The sequence below is a fragment of the Coregonus clupeaformis genome, unplaced genomic scaffold, assembly GCF_020615455.1.
Source record: "Coregonus clupeaformis isolate EN_2021a unplaced genomic scaffold, ASM2061545v1 scaf0174, whole genome shotgun sequence".
NCBI classification, from domain to species: domain Eukaryota; kingdom Metazoa; phylum Chordata; class Actinopteri; order Salmoniformes; family Salmonidae; genus Coregonus; species Coregonus clupeaformis.
The window spans coordinates 73,123-100,963 of record NW_025533629.1 but is presented as its reverse complement, the minus strand read 5'-3'; the positions used below and the strand labels follow the sequence as shown (position 1 = coordinate 100,963).

The 27,841-nt window shown below is 43.5% G+C and overlaps 1 long non-coding RNA gene across 1 annotated transcript; it reads right to left on the bottom strand.

The window, feature by feature from the left end:
* Positions 1 to 27,824, bottom strand: LOC121583430. The gene is made up of 3 exons (XR_006003526.1): positions 27,632 to 27,824; positions 5,716 to 5,829; positions 1 to 130 (listed from the first exon to the last, which is right to left on the bottom strand). It is a non-coding gene; the product is annotated as an uncharacterized LOC121583430 (long non-coding RNA).
* Between the last annotated feature and the right edge of the window lie 17 nt (positions 27,825 to 27,841).

Sequence of the window (27,841 nt, the reverse complement as noted above, 5' to 3'; positions counted from 1 at the left end):
GAAGGCGTCTGACTTTTTACTTCCTGTCTTTTCCTCTCTGCTTCTTCTTCTCTTGATATCTCTTGGTTCCATGTGGGACTCTGCAGGGCCATCAATTGTACTGGTCCACATAGAGAGATTTGACAGCACACTGTAAAAATAGTAGGCATTTGAATCAAATGTCTGTACTATACTACATCTCAACCAAGTTCCAACCATATTTTAACAAAGAAACAAAAATAGAACTGTTTTGGGAAACTTTATCTTTAATTGTGCTACATTTGCACTATTGTCTGACATCATCAGAGCACTTGAGGTAAGCTCCCACAGTAGAAGATTGTGCCATCAAACCTTTAGGGCACACATTGCCTGCCCCATCAAACCTTTAGGGCACACATTGCCTGCCCCATCAAACCTTTAGGGCACACATTGCCTGCCCCATCAAACCTTTAGGGCACACATTGCCTGCCCCATCAAACCTTTAGGGCACACATTGCCTGCCCCATCAAACCTTTAGGGCACACATTGCCTGTCCCATCATATCTACCCAATAGAATCTCAACACAAATCCAAATCCAGCATGATCTGTAATTTCAAACACCACATGAATGTAGTAAGCTGCATTGTATAGACTAGTAGGAGTGCATCAAGAATGCCGTTTGGTATACCAAATGAGCTGACCCAATAAGGGAAAATAAAACTTCAATAGCATATCAATTAAAGCAATTGATCAGGACCTCATTAGAAAATAACAATGACAAATAATACATCAGTATTTGCAACCTGGCCTCAGAGCATTTTGTATGTAAATTCCGAAACACTCCATTTAGTGTGATATGTTACGTTTCGTATGGTATGTATTCATTTGTGAATGTCCATCATTAATTTCATATGATATGTTGCAAATTACAATTAGTGTTATACGTTACACATTTTCTAAACATACAATATGTTTACGAATTTGCAAAACGTCCAATATGTTATGAATTTGCAAAGCATATTATATGTTACAAATTCTAGTTAGGTGGCTAGGTGGCTAACATTAGCTAGCTGGCTAACGTTAGTTAAGCTAGGGGTTAGGGTTAAGGTTAGGGTTAAGTTTAGGAGTTAAGTTAAAGGGTTAGGGGAAGGGTTAGCTAAAGGGGTTAAGGTTAGGGTTAGAGGAAGGGTTAGCTAAAAGTATTAAGGTTAGGGTTCCAATGTAGTTGCAATTTAGCTAAAAAGTAGTAAGTAGTTGAAAAGTAGCCAATTAGCTAAAATGCTAAAGTTGTCCATGATGAGATTCAAACTCACAACCTTTGGGGTTGCTAGACGATCGTGTTATACGCCCATCCAACCACCCTACTTTCGTTTTTGCCTTAAGTAACCATCTGGTGTCTCGGATTAAGTAACCATCATTTGAGTGTCTCGGATTACTATGTTACGTCTAGTCTATGAGACCAGGCTGGTATTTGGTGAGATATTTTTGAGAACAACCAGACTGTGTAGTACGGTAGGTGTGTGGTCATGGTGACATCCCTCGGTCATATGAGGTCAACTGAATCTTGTGTACAGTGTTTGCGCCCTGATGTGCCCTTGTTGACCACGTGACCACACGAAATTCGACCCTGCTGCTGTTCGCCCACCAGCCGCCACTTACGAGGAACATTCAGGAAGAGATACAACAATAATACTGTATCACTCATTTATCTTTTGTCATGAAGCCACCCGATGATTCCTAACATCAATACACAGAGGTTATTTGGATTGGGAGGGAGGGGCGAGCTGGGGAGTGTGTTTGGGGTGGGGTAAGAGGTGGGTGCAGGTGGTGGTCAATGGGCATGTGGGCTAAAAAAGCCTGAACAATGGGTCAGTAAACCCCAGTGATGATTCAGGGGATTTGCCAATAAGGATCCACAGCAATGTCAGTGGGGGGTATTGTGCTGAGGTTGCAGCCTGATGAGCCTGTGCAGCAGCCTGGTCTCATAGACTAGATGTAACATAGTAAAAGTAAATCCAGAATGCTCAAATTAGTATGAAATGTTAAGTTTGGTATGGTTACATAGGACAGATGGTTACTTAATTTACTTCAGTGTGCGAAATCAGGGTCACACAGAGTGTTTCTTGGTAGTCTTAAACAAATCTACTTTGAAATGAAAAGAATACACCTCACACACATGGTTATGGGCTTACAAAAAGAAGACACCTGTACCATGTCAGATATAGAGTTGAAATGTATTACATTTTGAGTTTGCATCCCAATATTACACTTTATATACATCACAGAAGACTAAAATATAACAATAAAGTTTAACATAGAAACAACACAGGATTTTCGGCTGTTTAAAAATACAAATATAAGTTAATTAATTAATGAAATTATGATAAATATTTAGAACATTCCACCCATGAGGCCAGTAGGTCATTTGACTGCAGGAAAGGGCTACAGCAAAAACGAAAGTAGGGTGGTTGGTCGGGGTGGATGGATAGGCATATAACACAAACATCTAGCAACCCAAAAGTTGCGAGTTCAAATCTCCCTTACGGACAACTTGAGAATTTTTGCTAATTAGCAACTTTTCAACTACTTAGTACTTTTTAGCTACTTTGCAACTACTTACAGTGAGGGAAAAAAAGTATTTGATCCCCTGCTGATTTTGTACGTTTGCCCACTGACGAAGACATGATCAGTCTATAATTTTAATGGTAGGTTTATTTGAACAGTGAGAGACAGAATAACAACAAAACAATCCAGAAAAACGCATGTCAAAAATGTTATAAATTGATTTGCATTTTAATGAGGGAAATAAGTATTTGACCCCCCTCTCAATCAGAAAGATTTCTGGCTCCCAGGTGTCTTTTTATACAGGTAACGAGTTGAGATTAGGAGCACACTCTTAAAGGGAGTGCTCCTAATCTCAGCTTGTTACCTGTATAAAAGACACCTGTCCACAGAAGCAATCAATCAATCAGATTCCAAACTCTCCACCATGGCCAAGACCAAAAGAGCTCTCCAAGGATGTCAGGGGACAAGATTGTAGACCTACACTAGGCTGGAATGGGCTACAATACCATCGCTAAGCAGCTTGGTGAGAAGGTGACAACAGTTGGTGTGATTATTCGCAAATGGAAGAAACACAAAAGAACTCTCAATCTCCCTCGGCCTGGGGCTCCATGCAAGATCTCACCTCGTGGAGTTGCAATGATCATGAAAACGGTGAGGAATCAGCCCAGAACTACACGGGAGGACCTTGTCAATGATCTCAAGGCAGCTGGGACCATAGTCACCAAGAAAACAATTGGTAACACACTACGCCGTGAAGGACTGAAATCCTGCAGCGCCCGCAAGGTCCCCCTGCTCAAGAAAGCACATATACAGGCCCATCTGAAGTTTGCCAATGAACATCTGAATGATTCAGAGGAGAACTGGGTGAAAGTGTTGTGGTCAGATGAGGCCAAAATCGAGCTCTTTGCCATCAACTCAACTCGCCGTGTTTGGAGGAGGAGGAATGCTGCCTATGACCCCAAGAACACCATCCCCACCGTCAAACTTGGAGGTGGAAACATTATGCTTTGGGGGTGTTTTTCTGCTAAGGGGACAGGACAACTTCACCACATCAAAGGGACCGTCAAATCTTGGGGAAAACCTCCTTCCCTCAGCCAGGGCATTGAAAATGGGTTGTGGATGGTTATTCCAGCATGGCAATGACCCAAAACACACGGCCAAGGCAACAAAGGAGTGGCTCAAGAAGGAGCACATTATGGTCCTGGAGTGGCCTAGCCAGTCTCCAGACCTTAATCCCATAGAAAATCCGTGGAGGGAGCTGAAGGTTCGAGTTGCCAAACGTCAGCCTCGAAACCTTAATGACTTGGAGAAGATCTGCAAAGAGGAGTGGGGCAAAATCCCTCCAGAAATGTGTGCAAACCTGGTGGCCAATTACAAGAAACGTCTGACCTCTGTGATTGCCAAGAAGGGTTTTGCCACCAAGTACTAAGTCATGTTTTGCAGAGGGGTCAAATACTTATTTCCCTCATTAAAATGCAAATCAATTTATAAAATTTTTGACATGCATTTTCCTGGATTTTGTTGTTGTTATTCTGTCTCTCACTGTTCAAATAAACCTACCATTAAAATTATAGACTGATCATGTCTTTGTCAGTGGGAAAACTTACAAAATCAGCAGGGGATCAAATACTTTTTTCCCTCACTGTAGCATGTTAACTAACCCTTCCCCTAACCCTAACCTTAACCCTTTAACCTAACTCCTAAACTTAACCTAACCCCTAACCCTAACCCCTAGCCTAGCTAACGTTAGCCACCTAGCGGCAGGTAGCTTAGTGGTTAAGAGCGTTGTGCCAGTAACCGAAAGGTCGCTGGTTCTAATCCCCGAGCTGACTAGGTGAAAAATCTGTCGATGTGCCCTTGAGCAAAGCACTTAACCCTAATTGCTCCTTTAAGTCGCTCTGGATAAGAACGTCTGCTAAATGACTAAAATGTAAATGTAGCTAGAATTCATTACATATCATCTGTTTAGCAAATTTGTAACATATTGTACATTTTGCGAAATCATAATATATTGTACATTTTGCAAATTTGTAACATCTAATACGAATTGTAATTCGTAACATATCATATGAAATGGACGATGGACATCCACAAATTAATACATACCATACGAAACGTAACATGTCATACTAAATGGAGTGTCTCGGATTTAAGTACAGAATAGTATGAAATGCTCTGAGACCAGGTTGGTGCCAGGGATGGCTGAAATAACACAGTTGTTTTATACACAGAGGTGGCTGGGGGACAATGCAAAAACCAGGCGTGGGTCTGGTTGGCCTGGGTCTGCACAGCCCAATGTATTGTACCATATGCCAGCTCTGACACTACTACCACTACCCAGCCTGCTACTCACCCAGCATGCAATGCACAGTACAGTCGAGTACATTACAGTATCCAGCGTCATAATATGACAGGAATGGTACAATGGAACCCTCCAAGTAGCTACTTTATAGAAATACTATCAATAGTATTTAAAAGCATTGATTCTCGCCCGTCCTCTGTTTATTTGTCATCTTCCAATCCACACCAACAAATAAATGGTGAGTCTGTTAGTTAGGGGACCTAGAACTCATGGAAGATGATTGTCTGTGTTGATCCTGTCTGGAATTTTCTGCATTGTTAAATTTCCCTACGTGCATTACATGCATTTGTAGCTATTTATTTGTTTTCTGTATTCGCAATTAAAATCATAATGTGTTACAACAATACAGTTTCATGAAAGGATTCCCTACATCCTACTTTCGTCTAATCTACCTGTATTATTAACTTATACATTTTTATTGCATTGTTTTCCTGTAAGTGCATCCTCTCACTCAATCCCTTTTAAATCTCTTTCATAAATCCCCTTTGCACACATGCACAGTACGGGTACCCTGCAGCAGGGGGAATCATTCTCAAGTGCCATAGGGTCGGATTTATGCAAACCTGCCATAGCAAAGCCTTTGCAATGTCTTTGCACATAACTAATCCCTGTGCAGTGCACTTCTTACTAGGAACTAAAAGCATCTATCTGTGAAGGAATCTACTTGCTATTTTTACTGTACCCAAAACCATTCAATTTGATCTAACTTGATGGAAAAGGTATATGCAACAGAAATGGACACATTCCAATATTTATGAGGCGCTTGTATTATTATTATTATTATTATTATTATTATTATTATTGTTGAAATCAAATGTGCTGAATTTACCATTAGAGCTGATAAGGGCTGCAGTTACCAACATTAGCCAGCAGAGGGGAGTGTCACTTGCAGTTCTGTCCAGCAGTCAGACATGGACCATGGTGTCGGTGTTACATTGGGCAGCTGCAGAGAGAGGATGAAAGAGTTGAGTGCCCCCATCAATCCTCTCTGTGTTTTCTCAAATGTTGCCCTATTCCCTATATAGTGTACTACTTTTGACCAGAGCTCTATGGGCCCTGGTCAAAATTAGTGCACTACATAGGAAATAGGGTGGCATTTTGGACGCATACTCTCTGTCGTCACTACATTTGCTGCCTCCTCTCAGATTAAAGGCCCTTTGAGTCTTGCTCTGAAGTACCTGTGCTTGGCCTTGTGAAACCACTGCAGCACAGCTTCAAAAGCATATGAATCACTCCTTTCTAGCGAGACTGAGTGGACAAAACATTAGAAACACCTTCCTAATATTGAGTTGCACCCCCTTTTAGCCCTCATAACAGCCTCAATTCATCAGCGCATGGACTCTACAAGGTGTCGAAAGCGTTCCACAGGGATGCTGGCCCATGTTGACTCCAATGCTTTCCACAGTTGTGTCAAGGCTGGATGTCCTTTGGGTGGTGGACCATTCTTGATACACACAGGAAACTGTTGAGCATGAAAAACAGATTACAGTGAAAATATACATTATTATTTTGTCCTGGGAAGACTTGAGAAGTGTGCTGAGTAGTAGAGGTGTGCTGAGTAGTAGAGGTGTGCTGAGTAGTAGAGGTGTGCTGAGTAGTAGAGGTGTACTGAGTAGTAGAGGTGTGCTGAGTAGTAGAGGTGTGCTGAGTAGTAGAGGTGTACTGAGTAGTAGAGGTGTACTGGAGTAGTAGAGGTGTACTGAGTAGGAGAAGTGTGCTGAGTAGTAGAGGTGTGCTGAGTAGTAGAGGTGTGCTGAGTAGTAGAGGTGTACTGAGTAGTAGAGGTGTACTGAGTAGTAGAGGTGTACTGAGTAGGAGAAGTGTGCTGAGTAGTAGAGGTGTGCTGAGTAGTAGAGGTGTGCTGAGTAGTAGAGGTGTGCTGAGTAGTAGAGGTGTACTGAGTAGTAGAGGTGTGCTGAGTAGTAGAGGTGTACTGAGTAGTAGAGGTGTGGATATTGGCTATCACTAGGTCTTCTAACATCATACTCGTCTCACCTTAAAGAGGCAATCAGCAGTTGAAACTATATCAAAGAGTCCTACCCGCCCCGTTTCATTAAAAAGCTAAAGGGATGGGGGCTGGAGAAACGTAACCTCTCAAATTCATAGACAGAGCTATGTATGCAAAGACTGACCATCCATGATATCAACATTATAGTTTTAACCATGTTTTAAGGATATACAGTGTTTGTTTACAAACATTGGAATAAAACAAGCTCATATTTGTGGTTCTGATGGGGTACGACAGTTGAACTAAGCTCATGAGGCATTTCTAAGTTATATTCTTCAAGAATCAATGGGTACATATCATTAATTTATGAGTCCAAAAATGGATGTAGCAACTGCAGATTGCCCCTTTAATGTTTATTATAACCTAAGACGTGTAAAATGTTCAGAAGTCTGACTCTGGTCTGATCTCATTTCAAGCTTTAATAAGATAAGTGATACGAGCAAGAGCAGTGTACGGGTTTCTCTTTTAACTTATCTCTTCACTGGTGAAAACAATGCTGTGTTTTGAGTCTTTTTGCTCAGATTCACCGGCAGGCATTGTAAGAAGGCCCAAAATACATCTGGTGTTTTATATAAGTAGGCCAGTATGATTGGAGCTTGCCCTGAGGGAGACAAAAACAGAGAGGCTTTAGCAGCATGGATCCTCATACATGAAGCCTAGTGACAACTCTATTATATAAAACCTTCCTCCCACTCAATCTGATACTGACATATTCCTGTGCTGCTGCTGCTATTGACATCCACCACGGGCTGAAATATTTAGGTTATTCTTACAGTGCCTAATGTTGTGTAATCCTATGGGAAACATTGCCGAAATAGTGCTGGGCGAACAATATGTTATATATTATGTCATAGCTATGGTGTTGTTTGTCACGACCCGGTGCAAGAAACAGTCACTAATAATTGTCAGAACCCAGAGGATGAGGCAGACACAGCAGTACTAGAGATGGTGGTTTAATCAAAGAACAAAATCTTCAGGCAAAGAAACTAAATCCACAAAGTCCAAAAATAAAGCCAAGAGGCACAAAGAGGAAAACCTCCAAAAAACAAAAGAAACTCCACAAAGTGGTAAAAACAGCAGGGAAAAACAAACCTCAAAAGACTACTCAAACAAAACACAAGAACTAAACCAGAGAACCTCTGGAAAATCCCCACCAGAGAAATATCTATATAAAACAAGGCTTGGGCTGGGGGCTGGGTGCTAACTACAAACACTGAGCAAGGAACTGAGGAACACACAGGGTTTAAATACTAACAAGGGAATGACCTACAGGTGCAAACAATAATTAGAGCAAGAAAAACAAAAGGTACAAAAAAGGTGCAATGGGGACATCTAGTGACCAAAACCCGAACAGTCATGGCCAAAACCTGACAGAATCCTCCTAGGAACGGCTCCTGACGTTCCTACCAGCCTTCTCAGGGTGGAGGGCCCTGAACTGACGAATGAGGTCAGGGTCCAGTATGTCCTGGCAGGAACCCAGGAGCGCTCCTCGGGACCGTAGCCTTCCCAGTCCACCAGATACTGCCAGGACCGCTGCACCCGGCGGGAATCCAGTATCCGGTGGACGGTATAGAGCCGACTGGCCACCGATGACACGGGGCGGAGGGGGAGGTCTGCCTGCCGGGATAAGGGGAGAAAAAACAACAGGTTTTAATAAAGAAATGTGAAATGTTGGATTGATCTTAAGGGATCTGGGTAAGTGCAGGCGAAGTAACGGGATTGACTCTCCTGGCAATCTTAAAGGGACCGATGAACCTCTGGGACAGCTTGCGAGACTCCACCCGTAGTGGTAGGTTCTTAGTTGAGAGCCATACTCTCTGGCCGGGGGTACAGGGTAGGACCGGGACGGTGACCTCTGTTGGCTTGTCGTTGGTACTGCTGAGAGGAACGCAGAAGATTAAGACGTGCCTTCTTCCACGTAAGCCTGACAGCGTCTGATGAACCTCGAGGCTGAAGGCACTCTGACTTCTGCCTCCTGGTCCGGGAACAATAGAGGTGCATAGCCAAACTGACACTCATGCGGGGACATACCAGTGGAGGAGGAGCACAAGGTGTTGTGCGCGTACTCGGCCCAAACAATGAAGGATGACCAAGTGGACGGGTTGTTGGAAACCATGCATCTGAGGGTGGTTTCCAGCTCCTGATTCATCCTCTCAGTTTGGCCATTGGACTCGGATGGTACCCTGAAGATAAACTGGCCGTGGCCCCCTATGAGTTGGCAGAAGGCCTTCCAAAACCTTGAGGCGAACTGGGGACCTCTGTCGGAAACCATATCTTGCGGAATCCCAAAGACTCGGAACACATGGTTAATCACCAACTCAGCTGTTTCCCTTGGCAGAAGGTAATTTGGTCAAAGGAACAAACCTGGCCGCCTTAGAAAACCTGTCGATGATGACTAGGATCGTAGTATTACCATGGGACGGAGGAAGGCCAGTAATAAAGTCCAACGAGATATGGGACCAGGGTCGGTGGGGAATAGATAGAGGGTGAAGGAGTCCTTGAGGGCGGAGGTGAGAAGATTTGCCCTGGCAGCACACGGAACAGGCCTTGATGAAAGTGGCAACGTCTTCTTTTATGGTGGGCCACCAGAACTTACGCTGGATGAACTCCAAGGTGCGGCCTACGCCCGGGTGACAGGTGAGGCGAGAGGAGTGCCCCCCACCGAAGGACTTGGGACCTTGCTGCCTTGGGAACAAACAACCGATTAGCAGGACCTCCTCCAGGGCCCGGGTTCGATGGCTTGAGCTTGTTTCACGGTATCCTCCACTTGCCACGAGATCGAGCCACGATCTTAGCGGCCGGAAGGACAGTCATGTCAGTATCTTCTCGAATGGCAGGAGAGTAGATTCGTGACAAGGCGTCCGGTTTGAGATTCTTCGACCCGGGTCTATAGGTGAGGATAAACTGAAATCGGCTGAAGAAAAGAGACCATCGAGCTTGTCTGGCGTTCAACCGCTTCGCCTGCTGGATATACTCCAGATTCTTGTGGTCCGTAAGCACTTGAAACGGTTGAGAAGCCCCCTCGAGCCAGTGTCTCCATTCCTTCAATGCCATCTTAACCGCTAGGAGTTCACGATCCCCCACATCGTAATTCCTCTCGGCCGGGGTAAGCCGGTGAGAGAAGAAGGCGCAAGGATGAAGCTTCTTGTCTTCACCCCTCTGAGACAGGACAGCTCCAACCCCAACCTCTGATGCGTCTACCTCCACCACAAAAGGTTCATCCGCCGTTGGTAGTGTCAGGATGGGAGCAGAGAGGATGCGCTGCTTGAGTCCTTGGAAGGCCGTCTCAGCTTCTCTTCCCCACAGAAACCTTGTGTTGCCACCCTTGGTTACCGCCGAGAGAGGGGCTGCCACCGAGCTGAAGTTCTTGATGAACTTGCGGTAAAAGTTGGTGAAGCCCAGGAAACGCTGAACTTCCTTAACGGACTTGGGGGTGGGCCAATCCGCTACCGCCTCTACCTTCTTGGGGTCCATCTGGACTCATCCGGGTTCCACTATAAATCCCAGGAATTGTACTCGAGAGGAATGGAATTCACACTTCTCCGGCTTAACGTACAAATGACTGTCTAGGAGGCGTTTGAGCACTTGTCTGACATGCTTAGTGTGTTCTTGAAGGGAGCTCGAAAAGATGAGGATGTCATCCAAGTAAACAAACACAAAGATGTTAAGCATATCTCTAAGCACATCGTTTATGAGCGCTTGGAACACAGCCGGAGCGTTGGTCAGGCCGAAGGGCATCACCGAGTATTCGTAGTGACCAGTAGGCGTGTTGGAAGCGATCTTCCACTCGTTCCCGGGTTTGATCCGCACAAGATGGTATGCGTTCCGCAGGTCAAGCTTAGTGAAGACAACTGCTTCCTGGAGCAGCTCAAAGGCTGTGGCCATAAGGGGTAGCGGGTAGCGGTTACGGACGGTTATGGCATTGAGTCCCCGGTAGTCGATGCAAGGTCGTAATCCACCGTCTTTCTTGGCCACAAAGAAAAACCCTGCTCCCGCCCGGCGAGGTAGATGGACGCATGAGGCCTGCTGTCAGAGCGTCCTTGATGTAGGTATCCATAGCAGCTCGTTCGGGAGGAGAAAGGGAAAAGATCCGACCCCTGGGAGGGCAGGTCCCCGGCAACAGGTCGATGGTGCAATCGTAAGGTCTATGGGGTGGTAGTTTGGTGGCCCTCTGTTTGCTAAATACCAGTTTGAGGTCATGGTAACACTCGGGAACTCGGGACAAGTCGATGGATTCTAGAGACTCGGAAGGAGAACTCTGGGAACTCGGGAAGATACAAGTGGCTTGGCACGTAGGACCCCACTGCTTGATAGTGCCCACAGACCAGTCGATGTGAGGGTTATGGCTGTGAAGCCAGGGATAACCAAGGACGAGAGGAAACTCGGAACAGGAGATCAGATGAAAGTTCATCACTTCCTGGTGTTGGGAAACTGAAAGTCGTAAGGGGGGTAGTGGCACGAGTGACAAGTCCAGATCCCAAAGGACTTCTATCCAACGTAGTAACCCTTATGGGGGTCACTTAGAGGTTCAGAAGGAACGCCATTCTCCTTCGCCCAGATCCCATCCATGAAGTTACCTGCGGCTCCAGAGTCTACCAAGGCTTGAAGAGAAAACTCGTGGTCGTCCCAGGAAAGGGTAACTGGAATGAGCAGGCGGGGAGTTGGATGGATGGGAGGAGGTTATGTTTCCCGTTACAGTCCTCCCAGGCCTGCACGGGAGAGTGCGTTTCCCTGGAGCCCGGGACACGTGGAGCGGAAATGGCCCAGTTTGCCGCAATATAGACAGCATCGCTCCCTCATCCGGCGGTCTCTCTCAGCCTGGGAGATGCGTCCAACCTGCATGGGTTCTGGTGGAGCCAGCGAGGATAAAGGTGGAGACTCGGAGCTGGAACCGATAGGAGCTAGGGTGAGCGGTCTATGGTTTTGTTCTCTCTCTCTCAGACGCTGGTCTATGCGTGAAGCCAACTTGATAAGGGACTCGAGGTTGTCCGGTGGTTCCCGAGTGGCCAGTTCATCTTGGACGGTGTCAGAAAGACCCTTCAAAAACACACTGTGAGCGCCTCGTCGTTCCAGCCACTTGCTGCTGCCACAGTGCGGAACTGGATGGCATAGTCCGTCACGCTGCGCCGACCTTGGCGGAGAGTCAGGAGCTGTTTGGCTGAGTCAGGGCCGTTGGTAGGACCTTGAAACACTCGCTTGAATTCTTCAGCAAAGGTAGAGTAGCTGGCACAGCAGGGACTTTGGGCATCCCACACAGCAGTAGCCCAGGCTAGGGCCTTTTCCGACAGCAGGGTGATGATATATGCTATCTTGGACCGGTCGGTGGGAAAGCGACGATGGTTGCAGCTCAAAGGAGAGAGAACATTGGGTGAAAAACCCCTTACAAACACTCGGATCCCCTGAGAACCGTTGGGGAGGCGGCAGACGAGGTTCAGCCAGGGGATTAACTGCCAGGGGCCCTTGAATCGGATGAACTGGAGCAGAAGCGGTTGCCGGGAAAGTCGATCCGAAATCTGCTTTATGGAAGTCAGCATCTCTGACAGAAGTTGAGAATGTCTAGCCATTAAGGCCTCTTGCTGAACCAGAGCAGCCTCGTGGCGTTGGACAGTCCCCCTCATGGTGGGACAGCATGGAAAAAGATCCTGGGTACTGGCTGCCTCTGGTTTCATAATAATGGCTCAGTGTTTCTGTCACGACCCGGTGCAAGAAACAGTCACTAATAATTGTCAGAACCCAGAGGATGAGGCAGACACAGCAGTACTAGAGATGGTGGTTTAATCAAAGAACAACATCTTCAGGCAAAGAAACTAAATCCACAAAGTCCAAAAATAAAGCCAAGAGGCACAAAGAGGAAAACCTCCAAAAAACAAAAGAAACTCCACAAAGTGGTAAAAAACAGCAGGGAAAAACAAACCTCAAAAGACTACTCAAACAAAACACAAGAACTAAACCAGAGAACCTCTGGAAAATCCCACCAGAGAAATATCTATATAAAACAAGGCTTGGGCTGGGGCTGGGTGCTAACTACAAACACTGAGCAAGGAACTGAGGAACACACAGGGTTTAAATACTAACAAGGGAATGACCTACAGGTGCAAACAATAATTAGAGCAAGAAAAACAAAAGGTACAAAAAAGGTGCAATGGGGACATCTAGTGACCAAAACCCGAACAGTCATGGCCAAAACCTGAGAGTTGTTAGCCTGGTTATGTCATGTTTTGTCATCTTGCACTTTTGGCTTCATTTTACGCAACAGGGTTTGGGTCAGTTGGAAATGTTCAATTCATCCGAACTGAAGCCATGTTGCGCAATATCACTTAATGTCCTCATGTTATGTTTGTGGTGTGGGAATGTTACTTTTGTTGTGATATTGTTAGCTAATCAGACTAGTGGCAGAGAGAGGGGGGAGAGAGAGGGGGAGAGAGAGACAGTGAGAGAGAGAGAGAGAGAGAGAGAGAGAGAGAGAGAGAGAGAGAGAGAGAGAGAGAGGAGAGAGAGAGAGAGAGGAGAGAGAGAGAAGGGAAATAGAGATAGGGAAATAGAGATAGGGAAATAGAGAGAGAGAGAGAGAGAGAGAGAGAGGGTGGGAGAAAGGGAGGACTGCAGAAGGAGAGACAGAGGTAGAGAGAGAGACAGAAGGAGATACAGAGAGAGAGAGAGAGAGAGAGAGAGAGAGAGAGAGAGAGAGAGAGAGAGAGAGAGAGAGAGAGAGAGAGAGAGAGAGAGAGACACAGAGAGAGGGAGAGACAGAGGGAGAGAGAGAGAGAGAGAGAGAGAGAGAGAGAGAGAGAGAGAGAGAGGGAGAAAGGGAGGACTGCATGGGGAGGCATCTGAGGAACAATGATCACTCTGTACTGTAGCCACTACACAACTCAGCAGTGTTACAGAGAGAGTCAATGTCATAAGACAAGCTCTGTTGATGCTCTACTGGATGTTTTTAATCCACTTCTGCCCCTGTGGCACTCTGCCAGCCAAACACAGTCCTCTGTTCATCTATCTTTTACTGCATGTTGTTCCTTGGTAGAGAGGAACACTCTGCCAGCCAAACACACTATAATCAGTCCTCTGTTCATCTATCTTTTACACCATGTTTTTCATTGATAGAGCGTTAGAGATTGTTCAATAAAAAAGAAATACATTATGAACACATTGATATTTCTAGTCCTCCTTGACAATATCACTCCAACGAGCTGTAATCACATTGTATTTGTTTTCTTTAAAGTGTCTGATTGAACGTTTGATTGAGCCTGCCTTGAGTGCCAGATGGGTGGGCTTTGCACTTTGGGTTTATTCCATTGGTTCCATTGTGTCTAGAAAGCTCAATCAAGCACAACTAAACTATTAGAAAGAAACGGTGCTGTTCTGTTTGCGAACAACAGATGTAGGATCTTAATTTGATCCAGTTTGCTACAGCAGGAAAAGAATCCTGCAGCAACAGACATTTTGAATTATTATGTGGATTATAATTAATGGACATTTTTGTAGGGGTTGATACATTTTATGTGAGGGAAAATCAAGTCTGAAATTTCAAAGTGGAAATTACAAAATTCAGAAGCCTTTCGAAACCTCAAATGCACTACAAGTTTAAAAAGTCCTGCATTGCAGGAAAGTTCTCCTGCAAGGGTGATCAAATTAAGATCCAACATCTGTACGTGACTCATTCCGGCCGTGGACTGACCTCCCCCAGAGGTTACACTGGTACTGATTGCCCTTCAGTTGATTCCATTTCATACTTTGATTCTATCTTAAAATAATCGCATTCTTCTAGAAGGCCTTTGATATAGTAATCTAATCGCCATACAGGATGTAATATTGTCATTTATAACGTCAAGAAGGACAAGAAAAGTCCCAATAAACTCATTACTGTGTGTGTGTGTGTGTGTGTGTGTGTGTGTGCAAGCGCTTGCATGTGCGCATGCGTTCTCGTGCATGTGTGTGTGTGTGTGTGTGTGTGTGTGTGTGTGTGTGTGTGTGTGTGTGTGTGTGTGTACTAGCCCAGGAGAGATGTAAACAAGAGCATTGGGTAATCAGTGACAGAGGGGTCTAACAATACTGACCTCAGAGGACAGAATGGAAATATTCAGTTAGTTTTATCTCTGTTATCTCACAGACCTAAGCTAATCAAGCACGTACTGCAAGCTCAGCCTATAAACTGCAGTCTATAACTCAGTGCTACCTGAATGAACGGTCCTTGTGCAGAGCAGAACATGCCAGTCAGCAACATACTGTACCAGGAAACATGCCAGCAAAGACTTGTCTTTTGGACTGGATTTCTTCAGCCATAATCAACAGTGAAATCTATCCTTCAAGGCTTAGTCTGATTTTGTATCTATGCTGGCACTTTTGGTTCCCGATATAGCTCGTAAATTATTTCCAGGTATCTTAAAGAGGTGAACACATTATTCTGACTAAGGGCAAAGCAGCTGGGGCACCTCACACCGTTCTCCACGGCCAATAAGGTTTCTGAGCGCATTTCCTTGACTAATCAGAAGTCCTGTGAGGGTAGTGAGAGGCCAGAGGGAGTGGTGGTCTGGAGATGAGACTCAAGGTCACAGGGAGGTCACAGAGAAGTCACAGGGAGGTCACAGGGAGGTCACAGAGAAGTCACAGGGAGGTCACAGGGAGGTCACAGGGAGGTCACAGGGAGGTCACAGAGAAGTCACAGGGAGGTCACAGGGAGGTCACAGAGAAGTCACAGGGAGGTCACAGAGAAGTCACAGGGAGGTGTCTGTGATAGAGCTACTGAGATAACCATGCTCAGACAGGTGGGGGAGCTACACTGGGGTGTGGAGAAAACAGTAGGTTTTTAGCTGCTACACTGGGGATGAGTAACTTTTTGCCTGCATGATCCAGTTGCGAGACACTTTATCAAGTGTTCTCGGACGTGGGTCGTGCGTCAAATTCTTGAAAACAGAACCAGAGCGTAATTTTAAGATGAGCAGCGACAGACTCTCGTGGAGCCGCACTGCTTGAGCCCAGGATTCATTCGAATTAATAGGAAAGTCTGACGCTCGCCAAAGGTTACTATAGTGACTCACACCTGGATAGTCTTATCAACAGAAAAAAATGCTTTATTTTATTTTTACTATTTTCTACATTGTAGAATAATAGTGAAGACATCAAACTATGAAATAACACATATGGAATCATGTAGTAACCAAAAAAAGTGTTAAACAAATCAAAATATATTTTATATTTGAGATTCTTCAAAGTAGCCACCCTTTGCATTGATGACAGCTTTGCACACTCTTGACATTCTCTCAACCAGCTTCATGAGGTAGTCACCTGGAATGCATTTCAATTAACAGGTGTGCCTTCTTAAAAGTTAATTTGTGGGATTTATTTCCTTCTTAATGCGTTTGAGCCACTCAGTTGTGTTGTGACAAGGTAGGGGGGTATACAGAAGATAGCCCTATTTGGTAAAAGACTAAGTCCATATTATGGAAAGAACAGCTCAAATAATCAAAGAGAAACGATAGTCCATCATTACTTTAAGACATGAAGGTCAGTTAATACAGAACATTTCAAGAACTTTTAAAGTTTCTTCAAGTGCAGTCGCAAAAACCATCAAGCTCTATGATGAAACTGGCTCTCATGAGGACCACCACAGGAATGGAAGAGTTACCTCTGCTGCAGAGGATAAGTTCATTAGAGTTACCAGCCTCAGAAATTGCAGCCCAAATAAATGCTTCACATCTCAACATCAACTGTTCAGAGGGGACTGTGTGAATCAGGCCTTCATGGTTGAATTGCTGCAAAGAAACCACTACTAAAGGACACCAATAATAAGAAGAGACCTGCTTGGGCCAAGAAACATGAGCAATGGACATTAGACCGGTGGAAATGTGTCCTTTGATCTGGAGTCCAATTTGGAGATTTTTGGTTCCAACCGCCGTGTATTTGTGAGACGCGGTGTGGGTGAACGGATTATCTCTGCATGTGTAGTTCCCACTGTAAAGCATGGAGGAGGAGGTGTTATGGTGTGGGGTGCTTTGCTGGTGACACTGTCTGTGATTTATTTAGAATTCAAGGCACACTTAACCAGCATGGCTACCACAGCATTCTGCAGCGATACGCCATCCCATCTGGTTTGGGCTTAGTTGGACTATCATTTGTTTTCACAGGAAAATGACAAAACACACTTCCAGGCTGTGTAAGGGCTATTTTACCAAGAAGGAGTGATGGAGTGCTGCATCAGATGACCTGGCCACAATCCCCTGACCTCAACCCAATTGAGATGGTTTGGGATGAGTCGGATGGCAGAGTGAAGGGAAAGCAGCCAACAAGTGCTCAGCATATGTGGGAACTCCTTCAAGACTGTTGGAAAAGCATTCCTTATGAAGCTGGTTGAGAGAATGTCAAGAGTGTGCAAAGCTGTCATCAAGGCAAAGGGTGGCTATTTGAAGAATCTCAAATATAAAAATGTATTTTGATTTGTTTAACACTTTTTTGGTTACTACATGATTCCATATTTATTATTTCATAGTTTTGATGTCTTCACTATTATTCTACAATGTAGAAAATAGTTTAAAAATAAATAAAAATAAAAACTGGAATGAGTAGGTGTGTCCAAACTTTTGACTGGTACTGTATATCTATTATCAAGGTCATTATCCTGGTCATTATCCTATATGGCAGTGTTTTTCTCTAGTGACCCCTCCAGCCTCTTAAACAGGCCTGCTGTGTAGTGGTGTGTATGTGTATTATGTATGCAGCGAAATGAATTGCCTCAATGTGAATTTGAAAGATTTTCTGATCTAATCTAATTTAATCTCCATTTATTTCTTCACTGTGTTGCGGGAGGGATAGGAGACGAGTGCAAGGGAGAGGAGGGGGTTGAGCTCTGTGCAGTGGGCACCATCACGCCCCAGTTAGCGCCACTCTCACCATGCATGCGGGAAGAGCGATCGCTGGGCACTTCACCCTGGCAGCTGGCCTATTTTAAGAACAGCGTCTCGCCCAATCGGCCAGCGTTAAGACTGGGACACTGAACACGAGAGCCGGGGTGTGAATCCCAGATACCACCACAAAAACATGTCCGTAACATTTAGCTAACAGTAGTAGTAGTTGTAGCAGTAGTAGGACACATTCTGAAAGTGACAACACTCCACAGTAGATACACTCCACAGTAGATCCAATCCAGAGTAGATCCAATCCACAGTAGATCCAATCCACGGCGTGTGTGCTTTTACTAGGAATTATGTGCATTTTAACCCTCGTTCAGATCTAAAAATGGATGGTCTTGAGGTTGCATGGGTAGATATACTCCTTCCTAAATGTTGTCCTATACTTGTTGGTGTGCTATCGGCCTCCTAAGCAGAATACTTTGCTGTGATCACAATGTATTTGCTGATAGGGAATGTATTCTGCTTGGCGATTTTAATACAAATGTGCAGTTATCACCCAAGAAAAGTACACTAGTAAATGCCCTGTATACATTTAATCAGTTATTTGGACTGAAACAACTGATTGTTGAGCCAACCCGGGTGTGTAATGACATTAAATCAACTTTGGATTTGATTATTGTATCAGACCAAGAGAACATCTGTCAGTCAGGAGTCTTAAATATTGTTTTTAGTGATCTATGAAACAATACTGGCTCCAGGCCATCTATAAATCACTGCTAGGCAAATCCCCGCCTTATCTTAGCTCATTGGTCACCATAGCAACACCCACCCGTAGTATGCGCTCCAGCAGGTATATCTCACTGGTCATCCCCAAAGCCAACACCTCCTTTGGCCGCCATTCCTTCCAGTTCTCTGCTGCCAATGACTGGAACAAATTGCAAAAATCTCTGAAGCTGGAGACACTTATCTCCCTCACTAACTTTAAGCATCAGTTGTCAGAGCACCTTACCGATCACTGCACCTGTACACAGCCCATCTGAAATTAGCCCGCCCAACTACCTCATCCTTATATTGTTATTTATTTTGCTAATTTGTACCCCAGTTTCTCTATTTGCACATCATCTCTTGCACATCTATCATTCCAGTGTTAATACTAATTGTAATTATTTTTGCACTATAGCCTATTTATTGCCTTACCTCCATAACTTGCTACATTTGCACACACTGTATATATACTTATTTCTGTTGTATTTTTGACTTTGTTTTGTTTTACCCCATATGTAACTCTGTGTTGTTGTTTTTATCGCACTGCTTTGCTTTATCTTGGCCAGGTCGCAGTTGTAAATGAGAACTTGTTCTCAACTGGCTTACCTGGTTAAATAAAGGTGAAATTAAAAAATAAATTTAAAAAAATACTCAAAGGAACGTTTTGTAGAAGTACTTGGAATTTTGAATTGGTCTCATGTACTAAACTGTGATGATGTTGATCAAACTTGGTATCTTTTTAAAGATCTGTTTCTGTCTGCACTTGACTCTCTGGCTCCAATTAAACAAATTCGACCTCATAAGGAAAAGGGATCTCTACCTGGCCAAATTCAGAAGGACAAATCTACAACAAGATTATGATGGTTATATTAACTGTAGAAACCAGGCAAGATACAAAATGGATAAGGCCAAATCCCAACATTACATAGACGCTGTTAATGACAACTTACATAAGTCTCGTAAACTGTGGAATAGTTTAAAGGACATTGGCTGAAAAACTCCCCATAAAGTAGAATCCTATAGTATTGGCCTGGATATTGATGATGTTTTATGCTATGACCAGGCAAAGGTTGCAAATTATTTTACAATTATTTTTTTTCCACTATAGCCTCATCTCTGGTTAAGAAGTTACCGACCTGCTCTGGACACTATGACCAGTCTTTCATTAACAACTTTTACCAACAAAGGTATCACAAATTATTTGTTTGAGCTGTGCATGGTAACAGAGGACAACGTTTCCAATCTACTATGCTTAATGAGCACAAACAAAGAAACTGGGCTGGATAACCTTGCTGCAAGATTCATAAAGGATAGTGCTTGTGTCACTGCTAAAATGATAACGCATATTGTAAACATTTCTACTTGTAGTGGTACATTTCCCAATGATCTCAAAACAACCCTAGAGGTTCCGCTACACAAGAAGAGCAGTAAAACAAATGTAGGAAATTACAGGCCTGTGTCGATCCTCAGCACCTTATCCAAAGTTGTTGAGAGATTCGTTTTTAATCAACTTGAGGGATACCTTCTCAAGCACAAACTTCTTTATGAACTCCAATCTGGCTTTAGAACAGCTCATTCCACTGATACTTGCCTTATCCACCTTTTTGACCACATCAAGCAGGAAAGTGAGAAGGGGAACTATACAGTCGTGGTCAAAAGTTTTGAGAATGACACAAGTATTGGTCTTCACAAAGTTTGCTGCTTCAGTGTTTTTAAATATTTTTGTCAGATGTTACTATGGTATACTTAAGTATAATTACAAGCATTCCATAAGTGTCAAAGGCTTTTATTGACAATTACATTAAGTTTATGCAAAGAGTCAATATTTGCAGTGTTGAGCCCATTCTTGCATAATCAATGCTTGGAGTTTGTCAGAATTTGTGGGTTTTTGTTTGTCCACCCGCCTCTTGAGGATTGACCACAAGTTCTCAAATGGGATTAAGGTCTGGGGAGTTTCCTGGCCATGGACCCAAGATGTCGATGTTTTGTTCCCGAGCCACTTAGTTATCACTTTTGCCTTATGGCAAGGTGCTCCATCATGCTGGAAAAGGCATTGTTCGTCACCAAACTGTTCTTGGATGGTTGGGAGAAGTTGCTCTCGGAGGATGTGTTGGTACCATTCTTTATTCATGGCTGTGTTCTTAGGCAAAATTGTGAGTGAGCCCACTCCCTTGGCTGAGAAGCAACCCCACACATGAATGGTCTCAGGATGCTTTACTGTTGGCATGACACAGGACTGATGGTAGCACTCACCTTGTCTTCTCCGGACAAGCTTTTTTCCGGATGCCCCATACAATCGGAAAGGGGATTCATCAGAGAAAATTACTTTACCCCAGTCCTCAGCAGTCCAATCCCTGTACCTTTTGCAGAATATCAGTCTGTCCCTGGTGTTTTTCCTGGAGAGAAGTAGCAGGCCATCCTCCAAAAGTCTTCGCCTCACTGTGCATGCAGATGCACTCACACCTACCTGCTCCCATTCCTGAGCAAGCTCTGCACTGGTGGTGCCCTGATCCCGCAGCTGAATCAACTTTAGGAGACGGTCCTGGCACTTGCTGGACTTTCTTGGGCGCCCTGAAGCCTTCTTCACAACAATTGAACCTCTCTTCTTGAAGTTCTTGATGATCCGATAAATGGTTGATTTAGGTGCAATCTTACTAGCAGCAATATCCTTGCCTGTGAAGCCCTTTTTGTGCAAAGCAATGATGACGGCACGTGTTTCCTTGCATGCAACCATGGTTAACAGAGGAAGAACAATGATTTCAAGCACCACCCTCCTTTTAAAGCTTCCAGTCTGTTATTCTAACTCAATCAGCATGACAGAGTGATCTCCAGCCTTGTCCTCGTCAACACTCTCACCTGTGTTAACGAGAGAATCACTGACATGATGTCAGCTGGTCCTTTTGTGGCAGTGCTGAAATTCAGTGGAAATGTTTTTTGCGGATTAAGTTCATTTTCATGGCAAAGAGGGACTTTGCAATTAATTGCAATTCATCTGATCACTCTTCATAACATTCTGGAGTATCTGCAAATTGCCATCATAAAAACTGAGGCAGCAGACTTTGTGAAAATTAATATTTGTGTCATTCTCAAAACATTTGGCCAGCGACTGTACAGGTATGGTCATGTTAGACTTGCAGAAAGTTTTGACACTGTGGACCATGATATTCTCCTGATGAAATTAAAAGGCATGGGTCTAAATGATGCAGCAGCGAATTGGTTTAGGTCTTATCTGACCAACAGAACACAAGTATGTAATGTTGGTGATGTTCTGTCAGAGGCCAAAGAAATATCCTGTGGAGTACCGCAGGGATCAATTTTAGGGCCTCTCTTATTTCTTATATACGTTAATGATATGCCCGATACAGTAAAGTGCAAACTCCTGCTTTATGCTGATGACTCAGCCATACTGCTATCAGGGAAGGATACAGTTTACATAGAGGAGACCCTGAGTAAGGAATTGCATTTTGTTAGAGATTGGAAAACTGACAACAAATTGTCGCTACATTTGGGAAAAACTGAATCGATTTTGTTTGGAACAAAACGTAGATTGCTTGGGCTGACAAGATAAAAAGGTAAACTGTGCAGGCAAGGAGATTGAATCTAAAACAAGTGTAACTTACCTTGGTGTGTCCCTAGATCAAACCCTTTCTGGAGACCTGATTGCTGCTAAAATGCTTTCTAAAATGGCAAACAAATTGAAATTGTTATATCTTATCACTAGATATTTTAACATCAAAGTTAAGAAGCTGCTTGTCTCAACCTTGATTCAGTGTCATTTTGATTATGCTCTGCTTGGTATAGTGGGCTATCAGAAAAGCTGAAAAAGAGAATGCAGGTGATGCAACATAATGTTATCAGGTATATGCTGAATGTTCCCCTAGGACCCACATAGGGGGTACAGGAGTTCCCGGGAGGTGGGCTTGTTGCCTTTGGAGTCCAGAGTGGACCAACTTAAACTTAATCATATGTTTGACATCTTAAATGATTGTGCCCCAGGTTATATGAAAAACCACATTGATATGGTCTATAACCAACACAGTACCAGAGCTACAATACCAGAGCTAGTTCATGTCTTGTAAAATCCCAAGAGTAAACAGTACTGCGGGAGCATGTTTTTCTATACAGGCATTTGTCTACGGAATAGCCTCCCCTTGGAGATCAAGCAAAGAAAAAAGTAGAAATAGCAGGCAAAGGTTTTCATTTGTACAAGGTTGTCTAAGTGAGAGAAACCACTCCACTGCCCCTTGTGCCCCTACTGCTGGTCATGTGTATTTACATTTTAGTCATTTAGCAGACACTCTTATCCAGAGCGACTTACAGGTAGTGAGTGCATACATTATTATTTTTTTATATTTTTTCATACTGGCCCCCCCGTGGGAATCGAACCCACAAACCTGGCGTTGCAAACGCCATGCTCTACCAACTGAGCTACAACCCTGCCGGCCATTCCCTCCCATACCCTGGGCCAATTGTGCGCCGCCCCATGGGTCTCCCAGTCGCGGCCGGCTACGACAGAGCCTGGATTCGAACCAGGATCTCTAGTGGCACAGCTAGCACTGCGATGCAGTGCCTTAGACCACTGCGTCACTCGGGAGACCTTATTTATTTGAATGATAAGCATGCTGTGCAATGAATAGATTGTTTTAATGTGAAATTAATATAGTTCGTTTTTAAGGTTAGGGGAAAGTGCAGTGTCAATATAAATGAATGTATTTATGGTTGTTTGTCATTTTGTCTTGCCTTTTAATCATTATATGTGTTATTGTTTTTACCATGGAGGACCACTTTGGAAACAAACGTTTTAATCAATACTTTCAAGTGATATCCTCTGGGTCCACATTGTACATTCTGTTGTATATGTCTGTAACCCAAAATAAATTCAATTCAATTCAGAGTATATCCAATTCAGAGTAGATCTAATTCAGAGTAGATCCAATCCCGAGTAGATCCAATCCAAAGTAGATCCAATCCAGAGTAGATCCAATCCAGAGTAGATCCAATCCCGAGTAGATCCAATCCCGAGTAGATACACCACAGTAGATCCAGAGTTAGATATGATTCTCATACTATCAGTCAGGTCACCTGTGATACAAGTCAGTATTAGACGTCCATCCTTGTCTGAGGACGTCGGGAGATGACGTGGAAACCGGCCACTAGGGGCAACAGTGAGCCTGTTACTTTGAAGTAGGTTTCGGTTTTGCTAGGCCATTGTGGACAGGGATGGATTTAAGCATCTGCCTCCATTTCCGAAGGTTGCAAGTTTGAATCCAGCGATAGAAAGTTGTTTTTGATATTTTTGTTTTAAGCCTATACCAAACATTAACCATTCAGAGTTAATGCCTAACCTTAAGAATTTGGAGTTAATGCCTGAACTTAATCCTAACCTTACAAATTCAGAGTTAATGCCTAAACTTAACCTTAAACACTTCGACATTTGATATTTGGAACAAGATAGAAATTTGACGTTTCAGAAACATGGATGAACGTCTAATTCTGACGTGACACTGTGAGAGCTGGTAGCATATTATAGCCCATATTCCAGTCCATCACGTGGATTATCACAGGAGAGTTCACCATCGTTTGCCCAGGCCCAACTTTTTAAACCTTCTATCTCTTCTACAATCCTGTCCAGATTGTAGAATTACAAGTGGCAGCGACCTCCTCTCTTTGCACAGAGGACAATTGGATCTTACAAACGTGTTTAACGCTGCATGTCTTTGCTCCAACATTATGAATCGTTTTGACTTTGGCTGAAATGACTGTTGAAAACATATGCCTTAGCTTCTAGAACGTTCTCACATGGAATGTGCGTACTGTATAGAGTCGAAGTAGGTCATCAAAGGAGTGCCTACACACACAATAGGCATGGGCATGTGACAGGGTCTCTATAGTCTACACACACACTCACACACACATTCTTATGAGTAATACATGCACTAACCTTATTTGAGCTGTGACTAAAATAAAAATAGATCCAACTGAACAGCAAGCAGAAAACGATAAGCCTAGAAGCCTAAAGGTCTATAAATACAGGGAGGCTAATGGAGTACAGTTTGATTCCTGACTCCAACTGAGGAAGATCAGTCAGAGCGTGGGATCTTGGCCCTATGAGTCAGGCTAAAACGCAGTGCACGGTCCTGCAACACTTTCATTATATGACCTGAAGACATGCTCATTGAGTACAAGCTTTCATTACAGTATATGAACTGAAGATATGCTTACAGAGTACAGGCTTTCATTATATGACCTGAAGATATGCTCACAGAGTACAAGCTTTCATTATATGACCTGAAGATATGCTCACAGAGTACAGGCTTTCATTTTCACTGTGTGCGTGTCATACATCGTTAGTCCTCAGAGATTCCACGCACTGGGAGAAGTTCACTCTGAGGAGCGAGTGAACGGAAATGGCCTGTTGTTGAAGCTATAATTGACTTTACCTGAGTTGCCAGGGTTTCTTTGTTTGTGTGTTCCTCCTCCTCCATCATCCTCCTCTCATTCTACATCTCTCTCCCTTAACCGTCTGTTGCAAAAATATTTCATTTGTTTGATTGGGATCCCCCAAGGCACAGTGCTCAGCTCCATTTCTTCCTAAAAATTATTGTCCTACTTGTTTCTGCCCACACAACAACATAATTAATAGGAGAGTAGCATTTACATAAAGGGGATGCGTCTGTGACAAAACAGCTCAATGTTGTCCTAAAAAAATGCCAAGACAACCAAAATAGATCCAACACCAGCTGCAGAGAGAGAGCTAAACACAGATAGGTAGCTAAGGCTGCAGTGTTCTTTTGGCTCCATGCCTGCAGCTTCATGTTTTATATAAGAGCCAATCAGCCATGGTTCTGTGCATATGGAGAACGTAGAGTGAATCTGACTCAGAAACCTGGGTTGTGTTCCCTCAGCATGGGAGGGACTAGCTGAACTTGTCCAATAAGAAACTCTTGTTTTTGTTTTCCGTTGCAAAACCTTTTTGCTTCGTTTTGCACTAATGAATACGACCCTGCTGCACTCTGCTCTTTCATATTATACATCATTACAACACTGCAATGTAAACTGCTCAACTCACAGTGTTATTCAAGCATAGCGCATGATCCTCTGTTATGTCAAAAGGTAAAAGCCTATGTCTGGGAGGCAGTTGTGGTATTACTAAAGTAGGAAACGTTTGATTTGGTTCTGGGTATGTTTTCAACAGTAGAGAATATTTCCTCATGGATAGAAACATACCTTTTTCAGACTATCTTTTCTATCTTGTTGGATATTACTAGTTTACCTTTATTTGGCTTTAGTTTTCTTTTAGCTTTTAATTTGATGATTAGTGATAATCCCCACAGATGATATTCACAACAGCCAGGCTCAAAATAGTCACTGGCCCAGGTAATAATGGTCTTCAGCTGATTGGTTCAACTGACAGGTTGTCACATGGGTTCTAGCACTAACTGTATAGTTATGGAAACGGTTGCCCTCCTTTGCATAGAGAAGGATCTTATAGATTTGATTAATGTTGATCAACATTTTGCCTTTTGCTGAAACGACCCTTTCTTTTGTAGAACAAACACAATGTAGAGAGAAGTGGTTCATTATCGTTGCTGCTATTACCTAATCAGTAGCCCAATTTCATAATTTAGGAATTTATTCACTCTAATCGTCACAATCATGCCTCTTCCTCTCCCTTGCTCTCTAATGGACAGTTCTGTCTGTTGCTCCACCTATGATATCAGTCAGCCAGTCAGCCAGTCAGTCAGCCAGTCAGCCAGTCAGCCAGTCAGCCAGTCAGCCAGTCAGTCAGTCAGTCAGTCAGTCAGTCAGCCAGTCAGCCAGTCATTCAGTTAGCCAGTCATTCAGTCAGCCAGCCAGTCAGTCAGTCAGTCAGTCAGTTAAACATTAGGGCCTCGCTCATAACAAAATATACCCACAATTGAAAACATACCTGAATATACAAAGCTACCTGAAATATTACAGAAAACCCATATGTGATCAGTAACTCCATCCACACTCAGTCAGGCTGGTTGCCTTTCTTCACTATTGTTGTTTACATTACAATGACAAGATGAAGTGATACTGTGTATGAGTTGATGCAATCACTGTGTCACAATGGATATAGGATATAAGATGATGGATTAATACAATGGATATAAGATATAAGAGGATGAATACCATGGATATAGGATATAAGAGGATGGATAAATACAATGGATATTTGATTAAGTAGGACAACACAGGCCATTGTCCCTGATAGGTTTCTAAGTGGACGTGATGAGTACCTGATAGGTTCATAAATGGACGTGATGTGTCCCTAGTAGGTTTATAAGGGGACGTGATGTGTCCCTGATAGGTTTACAAGTGGACGTGATGAGATTTTTGATGTAGATCTCTTTTAAGCAGTCCAATTTCTGAACGTAATACAAACTTCTGTGAAAACCGACAATAATGTACTATCTAATCCTGGGGTTCTTAAACTTTTTCAGCTCGAGACCCAAATGAGAAATTGACCATCCTCCCGTGACCGAAATCGTCCTCCAACGACCCCAATAAGAAGAAATAGTGTGCTATTATAGATGTATTCTCAAAACATGCGACCCACCTCTCACATGCCCAGGGCCCACTTTGGGTCCCGACCCATAGTTTAAGAAACCCTGATTCTAATCTAATCTCCCCCAGTCTATACATACAGTATGAGTGCTTGTATCTGGCAGCAATGTACTGTAAGTCATCTGGCTCATGACATAATCAAAAGCTTTCACACACACTTCACTTTAATTCATTGGTTCTTTCACCCCCCTCCTCTCCCCTGTAACTATTCCTTAAGTTGTTGCTGTAAATGAGAATGTGCTCTCAGTTAACTTACCCGGTAAAGTAAGGGTTAAATTAAACCGATACAGTAGTTTCCTTTCCCACAATCCTCTATTCTCTTTACTTATATCACAGCCTCTTGTATTTCCACTTTAGCTAAATCATTACACACTCTTTCCTGCTTCCCTCAACACACAAATAAGCAGTGCAAGCCCAAGCATCGATCCACACACTGGTGGGTCATTTATCATGCAATGACTTCCACAGTACAACTTTAAGAAACAGTCCTGCAGTGAGTGAGCGCATTTGTATGAAAAAAAAACAGCACTCACACATATGTACATCTAGCAGCACTGGAATGTGTCCTCAGTGATATTTTCCAAAGCCTGGCTGAATAGAGGATGATGCTGCTGATGATGGTGACATGGAACCCACTTCAAAGCCAAAAACTCCAAACAGAGTTCAGATCGTCTAATAAAAAACTCCCCCCTGTCATTATGCATGACCGTGTTTAAATGTAATAAACCACCCAGGGCTCTTCC